Source organism: Bombina bombina, chromosome 1 (genome assembly GCF_027579735.1).
Source record: "Bombina bombina isolate aBomBom1 chromosome 1, aBomBom1.pri, whole genome shotgun sequence".
NCBI lineage: Eukaryota > Metazoa > Chordata > Amphibia > Anura > Bombinatoridae > Bombina > Bombina bombina.
The window spans coordinates 1,541,451,900-1,541,464,736 of record NC_069499.1 but is presented as its reverse complement, the minus strand read 5'-3'; the positions used below and the strand labels follow the sequence as shown (position 1 = coordinate 1,541,464,736).

Below are 12,837 nucleotides of genomic sequence, written 5' to 3'. Positions count from 1 at the left end.
TGAGGGGTGTACTCACTTTTGTGAGATACTGTATATGTGTGTATACATGTGTATTTATGTGCTTATATCTATAAATATGTATGTGCACACATACATACATATATAAACATATAAACACATATGCACACACACACACACATATATATAAATATATATATACTGTATATGTATGTATGGTATATATATATATATATATATATATATATATATATATATATATACATACTTACATACATACATACATACATACACTTTTGAGCCCTTCCCAGTCAAATACTTTGAAATATTTTTTTTTTTAATTATTTTTTTTATAGATGTTTTATTGCAAATCAAATGATAACAGCATCATCAAGCATAGTCATAAATGTATTCATATCGCAGTGTCCATATGTTGAGAGTCTATTTGACAGAAACTTTGGCCCCTATTTAACAAAGGTCTTGCGGACCTGATCCGACAGTGCGGATCAGGTCCGCAAGACCTCGCTGAATGCGGAGAGCAATACGCTCTCCGTATTCAGCATTGCACCAGCAGATCACAAGAGCTGCTGGTGCAACGCCGCCCCCTGCTGACTCGCGGCCAATCGGCCGCCAGCAGGGAGGTGTCAATCAACCCGATCGTATTCGATCGGGTTGAATTGCGGTGATTCATGTCCGCCTGCTCAGAGCAGGCGGACAGGGTTATGGAGCAGCGGTCTTTAGACTGCTGCTTCATAACTGCTGTTTCTGGCGATTCTGAAGACTCGCCAGAAACACGGGCTATCAAGCTCCTTTCGGAGCTTGATAGATAGGCCCCATTGTGTCAAATTGTTGCTCAGTATCTCTTCGACAGTCCATGGTGATGTTTATATTGAAAGTGTTACATTGAAATAACCAACAATTGGGTCCTTTGTATATTTCCAATTTAGACTAATTATAAAATGTTATGAATGTAACATAAAAGTAACAATGAAAACATAACAAATTAACTGTAACAAAGTATAAAGTGAATTAGTCAAAATCTCCTAACATAGATGTAAATCTTCTTTCCTCTTGTGGGTTGTGTGGTCACAGAATTTAACTACCCGCCGCAGATTATGAAGGGGGGGTTAAAGTTGAGGAATAAATTGCAGTCATATGTTACTTATATTTTGATATTAAGTAATTTAGCCATTCCTATATACATTTCCATTTGATCTGTTAGTTGGTAATTCAGTTTGTTAAATGAGAACATGGATCGATGCAATATCATTTTTAATACATTTTAATATTTTTTAATGTGTTTTAAATATAATTTAAATTCCTATGTTTTTCACTTGGAATTTTTTTGTCTTTTTCTTTGTAAATATACTGTATATTCCTATATATTATCTATATATACAATATAAAATATCAGGGCTTGACAAATTTGTTAAAAATCCAGGCCAAAAATGTAGGAACCAGAAAGTTTTGAAGGATTTTGTATGTGATCAGGTTACATACTTATTATCATATTTATGAGTTCGCACCCTGGCTGCCAGTAACGGGAACATTTGTGATTTAACTGCTAAATTACCAAAATACTTCTTACAACTGTTTGTGGATTAGTAGCTCCAGAGGGTTTAAGTTACGGTTTTATGTGTTGCTGTTTCATATTAGGGTAATTTTTTCCTTTCTTTCTATATGTTAATAAATCGTAACCCCCATATGCTCACAGTAACACATAGAACAACATCTTCTAAACCCCTTTTGAACCAGCAAAAAAAAATAAAAAAATACCACCTTAAAAGATAGTAATACACCAATAGCACTTATTTAACCCTTTGGTTGCAGTGATATACAGAATATTCTCTGCTTTAACCCTTATTGGAGCCATAATCATGTCAGCTTTTTCAAGTTGTAGACATCCAGGCTTCTCTCCACACTGACACAGCATCACTCTACTGGAGAACCTGAGCAATGTACGAAGCAACGTTGTACTTGGAGCAACAAAGTACCCAGTGCTAGACCAGACGCAATGTAGGACGCAGCATTGGACCGGGAGCAATGTAGGATGCAGCATTGGACCGGGAGCAATGTAGGACGCAGCATTGAACCGGGAGCTTTTTTGCAGGTGGCCTAGCCCGAGGACTGTTGGAAAAACGGCACCATCAGTCTGCGCAATGTGTGCCTGGTGCCTCCCACAGGCTTGTTCTATATCAGATTGTTTAGTAACTGTAGGAAAAATACACATATTGCTGGCTGGTCGCAGATATATGCTAATCGCAGGTCCTACATTAATAAAATGAGCTGTATAGCACTAATACACCACATGGTTATGTCAGCATGACAATTCATGTTGGAGGCCATGTCAGAGCCCACAATTCTCAGCGTGACTGTCAATTTTTAAGGCGCCCAGGTTGGTCAAGCCCTTATGTATATGTATCTATATCTCTATTTTTTTCATATAGATATATACAATGCCTTGCAAAAGTATTCACCCCCCTTGGCATTTTTCGTGTTTTGTTGCCTCACAACCTGGAATTAACATGGATTGTTTGAGGATTTGCGTCATTTAATTTACAGAACATGTCCACAACTTTGAAGATGTTTTTTTTTATTATTATTGTGAAGCAAACAACAAATAGGACAAAAAAAACAGAAAAAGTCAATGTGCATAACTATTCACCCCCTAAAGTCAATACTTTGTAGAGCCACCTTTTGCGGCAATCACACCTCCAAGTCGCTTTGGATAAGTCTCTATGAGCTTGCCACATCTTACCACTAGGATTTTTGCCCATTCCTCCTTGCAAAACTGTTCCAGCTCCTTCAAGTTGGATGGTTTGCGCTTGTGAATAGCAATCTTTAAGTATGACCACAGATTTTCTATTGGATTGAGGTCTGGGCTTTGACTAGGCCATTCCAACACATTTACATGTTTCCCCTTAAACCACTCAAGTGTTGCTTTAGCAGTGTGTTTGGGGTCATTGTCCTGCTGGAAGGTGATCCTCCGCCCTAGCCTCAAATCACGCACAGAGTGGTACAGGTTTTGCTCAAGAATATCCCTGTATTTAGCACCATCCATCTTTCCCTCAACTCTGACCAGTTTCCCAGTCCCGGCTGCTGTTCTTTGGGTGATTTGATGTGTTGGGTTTGCACCAGATATAGCGTTTTCTTTGATGGCCGAAAAGTTAAATTTTAGTCTCATCAGACCAGAGCACCTTCCTCCATACGTTTTGGGAGTCTCCCACATGCCTTTTCGCAAACTCAAAACGTGCCATTTTGTTTTTTGCTGAAAGTAATGGCTTTCTTCTGGCCACTCTGCCATAAAGCCCAACTCTATGGAGCGTACGGCTTATTGTCGTCCTATGTACAGATACTCCAGTCTCTGCTGTGGAACTCTGCAGCTCCTCCTGGGTTACCCTAGGTCTCTGTGCTGCCTCTCTGATTAATGCCCTCCTTGCCCGGTCCGTGAGTTTTGGTGGGCGGCCGTCTCTTGGCAGGTTTGCTGTTGTGCCATGTTCTTTCCATTTGGTTATGATAGATTTGATGGTGCTCCTGGGGATCATCAAAGATTTGGATATTTTTTTATAACCTAACCCTGACTTGTACTTCTCAACAACATTGTCCCTTACATGTTTGGTGAGTTCCTTGGTCTTCATGGCAGTGTTTGGTTAGTGGTGCCTCTTGCTTAGGTGTTGCAGCCTCTGGGACCTTTCAAAAAAGGTGTGTATATTTAATGACAGATCATGTGACACTTAGATTGCACACAGGTGGATATCATTTCACTATTTATGTGACTTCTAAAGGTAATTGGTTGCACCAGAGCTTTTTATGGGCTTCATAACAAAGGGGGTGAATACATACGCACAAGTCAATGTTCTGTTATCTATTTCTAAAACATAGTTTTATGTATATATATTTCTCATTTCACTTCACCAACTTAAACTATTGTGTTCTGATCCATTACATAAAATTAAGATTAATAAAACATTGAACTTAAAGGTACATGAAACCCAACATTTTTCTTTCATGATTCAGATAGAGAATACAATTTTAAACATCTTTCTAATTTACTCCTATTATCTAATCTGTTTCATTCTCTTGGTATCATTTGTTGAAGGAGCAGCAATGCACTACTAGTTTCTAACTGAACACATGGGTGAGCCAATCACATTCAATTTATATATGCAGCCACCAGTTAACAGATAGAACCTAGGTTCTCTGCTGCACATGAACTTGCCTAGATAAACCTTTCAGCAAATAACAAGAGAAGGAAGCAAATTAAATAATAGAAGTACATTAGAAAGTTGTTTAAAATTGTATTCTCTATCTCTATCTGAATCATGAAAGAAAAAATTTGGGTTTCATGTCCGTTGAAGGCTGTAATCTAACAAAATAGGTAAAAAGTCAAGGGGGGGTGAATACTTTTGTATTGTAGGTATAGATAAATATTTTCTAAAAAAATTACAGATATGTATAGAAATATATATTTAAAAAATAAAAATATAATTTTCTAGTGAAGGACATAGGAATTTAAAGTATTTCTAGCACACCTTCAGCTTCATGCAGTTGGTCTAGCACAGTGTTGGGTTAGCGTGTACGTGATAAATAAAAAGGCTTTCTTTCAAGTCCCATAGAAGTCTATGGGGAGAGCCTTTTGCTTGCATGCTATCTTCTTCCTTTGAACTTGTAATACCTGCGCTAATCCAACTGCTCAAGTTTATTACCTAGAGCTCAGGTAGCGATCAAGAGCGAAAAAAAAAATAGCGTCCCACTTCTAATCTAGCCCTTTATATATTAATAACAAGTACGTCCATAAACCAAAAGCTAGAATTGATAGGTTAAGCGAGCATTTATTACGTTTTAGCATGATTTTGTTTTAAAAAAGGCAATCTTACAAGTGTTTGTGAATGCAGCCAAATGACCTGCCCCACAAGCACGGATTGGCTATAGGCAGCAATTCCTATGCAACTTTCAAAAGAATTATCTGCCTTTCTATCATCTATATTCTATCATCTACTACTTGAGTAGTCAATAACTTCTAAGCATGACTTCTTGTCCTCTGCGTAGCATATATAGTTTTTTAATCACTATATAAGTTTGATAAAACTTCATTAGAATGAAGCCCTGTAACCAGCCCCCTAGGGGGAGGGCCGAAACACATCATGTATCGCCATCTGTTTGTATATTAGTTACCTAAGCTGAAGAGTGGCAGAAAACAACCACTATTTATGTGAATTATCAGTACTAGAGGGAGAGCAAGGTGAACCCAGTGACTGGCTGTCCTGTCCCTGACCTGGAGTATTAAGTAGCCTCGTTAAGGAACTGGGGACTTACATACCGATGATGTATCTGGATGGTATGCATGGTAGAAATTTGCTAATTCACTACTGGCCTGATTGTTATAAGTACAGCAGTGTCTATATTCATTTTGCTTGCTGGAGCGAGTCTCTCACACTAACTGCCTAAATTATTTGCATATGCATGTACATTAATAACTTGTTGTAGAAGAAGCCACTAATATTGGGACTGACTGTTGGGTGTTTGCCCTTTGATATTAATCCCTTATTTGGCCAGGTTCTGTATCCTGTATGCTTTTTATATGTTGCTTTTTATTGTACGATATTAATGGGAACTGTGATTTTTTTTTCACATTGGAATAAAACATTTTGATCAGTTGTGTAGACTGGGGGCCGATACTATAAAAGTCACAAGTCTAGATTTGGTTTTCCACAAGGAAACTCGCAGGGGCAGTCCTCATTGAATTCTGTAGGAAACAGGGGCTGTCACTGCGAGTGGTGAGATGTCTCACATAGAAGTATTAAAGTTATGGTAAATCCAAGCGTTTAAAAAACACCAGGATTAATTACCATCACTAAAAATAAACTAGTTTCATTAGTCACTTACTAAAAAAGGGTGCTAAACTCACCCTGTCTGTGACACGGCAGCTCGCTAAAGTCAGAGCTTCTGGCCGCCCACGGCACAGCACTCTTTACCAATGATGTGACGTTTCCACTTCTTAACCAATAGCCATGCTAGTACACAGCTATTGGTTTAGAGGTGGAAACATCACCTCATTTAAGTAGAGCGCCGTGCCGTGAGCCTGGCACCCTTTTTTAATAAGTGATAACTGAAACTAGTTTATTTTTAGTGATGGTAAATTCTAGCATTTTTTAAAATGGATTTACTATCACTTTAAGAGCTCTCTGCTAGGTAAAAGTTTGCAATGGGGGGCGTAATACAGAGGGGGAAACCAATGTATTTTAAAACTTAAATATTATGCTTAAAGGGACAGTCTACACTGATGTTAAGTTTAACTGAACAGATTTATTACCTTCTATAATGCTCCATCATCCGGTTCTCCATACTGCAGGACCAACGGCAAATTACATTTTCAAACAAAATATCCATTATTCGACCATTAGGAAATGGCCACCTGACTCCGCATATTAATGACATCTTCACTCCAGCTTACTTTCTCACTTTCTATGCATAATATGGAATCGTACATAACCCAATTGAAGACTAGTGTGTACGCTTTTGCTATGTTTTGCGCACGCACTCCTTGTGTTTTGAAACGTCACTGCCCAAAAACCCCCAGAAGTTTTGTGATTGAAAAACGGCAGAGTGTCCCATGCTTGTGGGTATTGGGTAAGGAGGAAGGGTGCGTACTGGTTGCGGTGGTTCTAAACATGCTTACAGTATTATCAGTGTATTGGTGCTAAGAATTCTTGCCCACACAAAGATCTCAACTGCACCAATACACTGATAATTCTGTAAGCACGTTTATAAGCACCGCAACCAGCACGCACCCTGCCTCCTTACCAAGTACCCACAAACCATAAACATTGCACTAACTTTTTTTTCCCAATTGTTTATTTTATTTTAAATTCTCAATGAATCATAATTTATGCACTATAAAAAGACACATAGTGATGATGCCCTAAATTGTTTACATTAATTATAATTCTCCATGGTCCTATACTCAAATTTTTCCCTGACTAACTGAGCATGCGCAACGTCACACAAACTGCGTTGTGATGTCACGCACACTAACGAGAATGAGCATAACAAGAGACACAAAAAATCACAAAAGGCAAGAAGAAGCACGGGGGTGGAGTCAGGTGGCCATTTCCTAACGGCTGAGTAATGGAGATTCTGTTTGAAAATGTAATTTGCCGTTGGTCCTGCAGTATGGGGCACCGGATGAAGGAGCATTATAGAAGGTAATACATCTGTACAGTTAAACTTAACTTCAGTGTAGACTGTCCCTTTAATACAAACAAAATAACGCTGTTTTTAGTGCACTGTACCTGAAATTCGCTGTCATTTTTGTATGCAAAGGTTTTCCTTTTAGAGTAATTAGTGTTTTGAATATTTGGGTGAAAAATTGCCACCTTTTAACTGACGAGAAAAAAACAGTGAGAACTGCAATGACAAAATCTTTACAGAATTACGCTGGGATTAGAGAGACAATTTCATATACGCTCCTGTTCAACCCATTTGATGAAATAACAACAATTACTCTTTGTATTTTTACTTATAACTACATATTTCTTTGTGTTTTTAAACCCAGTGTAGTTAAATTAAGATTTATGCTGTGCATATTAAATAGGATTTATTCCTGTGTAATTTTAAGACAAATGTTACGTTTTTCATAAAATACGATTTTTGATGAAGAATTTTGCAAGATTTTTGAAGCACTTTTACAATTACATTCTTTTCTGTATACATTTGTGTGAATGGTTTAATTATTCATTTTGTAAGCTTTTTAAATTACGAATTTAATTGTGCAGTTTTACGAAAATGCAGTATACACCACCTTAGCGAGACACCCTGTTTTCGGGTAAAAAGTTGCTTTCTTATAGAATCTCACCAGCCCAGAGAACTTTAGAGAATCAAGCCGGTTACAACTCGCTATGATATTTTTCTTCTTTCTGTGCTTGCAGCTGTCTTCAAAGTCATTCTCTGATTTTAAAGGGATATGAAACCCAAATAAATGTCTTTTGTTATTCAGACAGAGCATAAATAAGTCAATTAGAGAGTTGTTTAAAATCACAAGCTCTATCTGAATCATGAAAGAAAATGTTTGGGTTTCATATCCCTTTAACACCTTACAAGTACTATTTAGTGAAGCTTTGCATCTTCACACTGGGCGCCGCCATCTTGGAGCTTATATTTGTTATGTAACTTTTAACTCTATTATGTGAGCTTAACTGAAGTAAAAAGTACAGCTGTCAGAAAGGCAGTAATATCACAGATCTGTGAAAGGGCAACAATATGCGAGCTACAATTTGGTGGTGCAATCCGTATAAAATGCAGAGCTTTACCAGCAGGATTCTGTAATGAGTTAAAACAAGAGTACGGCTTTAAAAGGGACAGTAGACACCATTTTTCATATAACTGCATGTAAATAGACACTAATATAAAGAAGAATATGCACAGATACTGATATAAAAATACAGAAAAAACTTACTGTTGATAAGGTTAGGCTGGGACACACAGTGAAAGGGGCTGGGAAAACAGGAAGACTCTTCAACCTCACCCCTTCCCTGCATATGAAAAGACAGATAACAAAAACAGGAGCCAGCAGGAATCTGTAGACTTCAGTCTACATCTGATACTTTGGGGCTTGGCTTGGAGTCTGAAAATCAGCACAATAAAAATAAGCAAAACTTTACATTGTTACAAAAACATTCCCAGATGGGAGATAAAAATGGATCATCTACAAAACATTTATGCAAGAAAAAATCTAGTGTACAATGTCACTTTAAAGAGAGTAGTAACAATGCTACTGTAATTGTATTGTACCCAGCTGTTTAAAGGGACACTGAAGTCAAATTTATACTTTCATGATTTAGATAGAGCAGCAAGTTTAAACAACTTTCCAATTTACTTCCATTAACAAAATGTGCACAGTCTTTTTTATATTTACACTTTTTGAGTCACCATCTCCTACTGAGCGTGTGCAAGAATTTACAGAATATACATAATGCATTTGTGATTGGCTGATGGCTGTCACATGATACAGGAGGAGTGGAAATAGACATAACTTTGAAATTTCTTAGAAAAAGTAATCTACTATTCATTTAAAGTTCAGACTAAGGGGTATATCTATGTAAGTGCGAGCGGACATGATATGATGTAGCGTATCATGTGCGCCGCACACTGATAAATGCCGACAGCAAATGGCCCCTAGCAGGGGATCGTTTCGATAGGGTTGATTTCTGCCTGCCAGCTTGGAGCAGCTGTCTTTAGACCGCTGCATCATAACTTCTGTTTCCAGCAAGCTTGATAAATCGGCCCCTATGTGCTATTGCATTGTCTTTTTATCATGCATTTATTGATTATGCAAATTTACTGTATTTATTGATCCTTTAATTTCCCTTTAATTTGCGACCCGTCTTTTTCTTTTCACTGTTTATACGTATTGCTCTTTGTGACTGCTTGTACCATTTCCAAAAAAAAAGATTGCACAGAGTGCTAACTAGCACTTGTTTTCTATTTAAATGGGAAAGTGTTTTTAAATTGCTTGCTCTATCTGAATGAATAAAGATTAATTTTCACTTTCACGTGGCTTTAATTTCATGTGCCAATCTGCTGGCACTTGGTCACATTAAAAACACCACTCACTTTTTCATATCTTTTTAGCATCAAAAGTTGCTTTCTGTTGCTAAGCGGTTAACCATAATCTACACTCTAACTCCGTTGGCATTTTAGTGTATGGCTTTTCTAACATTCTGTAACAGTGAATACGAAAAAAAAAAAATTGTGTTATTGACATGCAGTATTGCCAGATTGAACATAAGATATTTCTCAACAATGAGTCACAAGTCCAAATGGCAGCTTTGGCTCTGTGATTTAGGAAGGATATGCACACAAAAAAAAGTAATATTTAATGATTACTTCTCCAAAAACTAAACTAGGCATTCTGTTAATGCGCAACGCATTTCACACATAAATCATCTTCCTGGGAGACGTGAATATCTATTTATTTAACTTTATAAAGATTTTTTCTAATTATTTTAAAGTGTTGCATAATATGTTTAATAATATGCTATATAATCATAAAATGAAGATTGAAAATCTATGCAAATTATTTGTATGAATTATGTTACAATATACTGTTATTTAGCTTTTATACCCATTTTTTATCCATAAAATGTCAATTTGCATGTTAAATATATGTAAATGGAGGTCATTAAATTAGCGAAGATAATAACTTTTGAAAATGAGTTGATAAATTTAATGAGTAACCTCTCTTGATTTATTGATTAGATTATACAATAGATTACCCAATTTCATAGCTATAATATATAAAAGAAAAAGAAAAAAGATTTGTATGCGGATATCTGAGCTATTATACAGCAATTTATACTAGTATTTACAACTATAAAAACAGAATTTATGCTTACCTGATAAATTACTTTCTCCAACGGTGTGTCCGGTCCACGGCGTCATCCTTACTTGTGGGAATATCTCTTCCCCAACAGGAAATGGCAAAGAGTCCCAGCAAAGCTGGCCATATAGTCCCTCCTAGGCTCCGCCCACCCCAGTCATTCGACCGACGGACAGGAGGAAAAATACAGGAGAAACCATATGGTACCGTGGTGACTGTAGTTAGAGAAAATAATTCATCAGACCTGATTAAAAAACCAGGGCGGGCCGTGGACCGGACACACCGTTGGAGAAAGTAATTTATCAGGTAAGCATAAATTCTGTTTTCTCCAACATTGGTGTGTCCGGTCCACGGCGTCATCCTTACTTGTGGGAACCAATACCAAAGCTTTAGGGCACGGATGAAGGGAGGGAGCAAATCAGGTCACCTAAACGGAAGGCACCACGGCTTGCAAAACCTTTCTCCCAAAAATAGCCTCCGAAGAAGCAAAAGTATCAAATTTGTAAAATTTGGCAAAGGTGTGCAGTGAAGACCAATTCGCTGCCTTACATATCTGATCAACAGAAGCCTCGTTCTTGAAGGCCCATGTGGAAGCCACAGCCCTAGTGGAGTGAGCTGTGATTCTTTCAGGAGGCTGCCGTCCGGCAGTCTCGTAAGCCAATCGGATGATGCTTTTAAGCCAAAAGGAAAGAGAGGTAGAAGTCGCTTTTTGAACTCTCCTTTTACCAGAATAAACGACAAACAGAGAAGATGTTTGTCTGAAATCTTTTGTAGCTTCTAAGTAGAACTTTAGAGCACGGACTACATCTAAGTTGTGTAGCAAACGTTCCTTCTTTGAAACTGGTTTCGGACACAAAGAAGGTACAACTATCTCCTGGTTAATATTCTTGTTGGAAACAACCTTTGGAAGAAAACCAGGCTTAGTACGCAAAACAACCTTATCTGAATGGAACACCAGATAGGGTGGAGTACACTGCAGAGCAGATAACTCTGAAACTCTTCTAGCAGAAGAAATAGCAACCAAAAACAAAACTTTCCAAGATAATAACTTAATATCTATGGAATGTAGAGGTTCAAACGGAACCCCTTGAAGAACTGAAAGAACTAGATTTAGACTCCAGGGAGGAGTCAAAGGTCTGTAAACAGGCTTGATCCTGACCAGAGCCTGAACAAATGCTTGAACATCTGGCACAGCTGCCAGTCGTTTGTGTAGTAAGACAGATAAAGCAGAAATCTGTCCCTTTAGAGAACTTGCAGATAATCCTTTATCCAAACCTTCCTGCAGAAAGGAAAGAATCTTAGGAATTTTTATCTTATCCCATGGGAATCCCTTGGATTCACACCAACAGATATATCTTTTCCATATTTTATGGTAAATCTTTCTAGTTACCGGTTTTCTGGCCTGAACCAGAGTATCTATCACAGAATCTGAAAACCCACGCTTTGATAGAATCAAGCGTTCAATCTCCAAGCCGTCAAGAAGGTCCTGTCTCAAAGGTAGTTGCCATGGTGGAACCGATGACATATTCACCAGGTCTGCATACCAAGTCCTGCGTGGCCACGCAGGAGCTATCAAGATCACCGAGGCCCTCTCCTGTTTGATCCTGGCTATCAGCCTGGGAATGAGAGGAAACGGTGGGAACACATAAGCTAGGTTGAAAGTCCAAGGTGCTACTAGTGCATCCACTAGAGTCGCCTTGGGATCCCTGGATCTGGACCCGTAACAAGGAACCTTGAAGTTCTGACGAGACGCCATCAGATCCATGTCTGGAATGCCCCATAATTGAGTCAACTGGGCAAAGATCTCCGGGTGGAGTTCCCACTCCCCCGGATGGAAAGTCTGATGACTCAGATAATCCGCTTCCCAATTTTCCACACCTGGGATGTGGATCGCAGATAGATGGCAGGAGTGATCCTCCGCCCATTGTATTATTTTGGTTACTTCTTTCATCGCTAGGGAACTCCTTGTTCCCCCCTGATGATTGATATACGCAACAGTCGTCATGTTGTCTGATTGGAATCTTATGAATCTGGCCTTTGCAAGCTGAGGCCAAGCCCTGAGAGCATTGAATATCGCTATTAGTTCCAGAATGTTTATCGGGAGAAGAGACTCTTCCCGAGACCATAGTCCCTGAGCTTTCAGGGATTCCCAGACCGCGCCCCAGCCCCCTAGACTGGGGTCGGTCGTGACAATGACCCACTCTGGTCTGCAGAAGCTCATTCCCTGGGATAGATGGTCCAGGGTCAGCCACCAACGGAGTGACTCTCTGGTCTTCTGATCTACTTGAATCACTGGAGACAAGTCTGTATAGTCCCCATTCCACTGTTTGAGCATGCACAGTTGTAATGGTCTTAGATGAATTCGTGCAAAAGGAACTATGTCCATTGCTGCAACCATCAACCCTACTACTTCCATGCACTGAGCTATGGAAGGACGTGGAACAGAGTGAAGAACTTGACAAGCGCTTAGAAGTTTTGACTTTCTGACATCTGTCAGAAAA

The 12,837-nt window shown here is 38.6% G+C and overlaps 1 protein-coding gene across 1 annotated transcript in view; it reads left to right on the top strand.

Moving 5' to 3' along the window:
- The window catches only part of CACNA1G (calcium voltage-gated channel subunit alpha1 G), a 686,261-nt gene that overhangs the window by 28,809 nt on the left and 644,615 nt on the right, over positions 1–12,837 (top strand). The gene's annotated exons all lie outside the window — the stretch shown is intronic.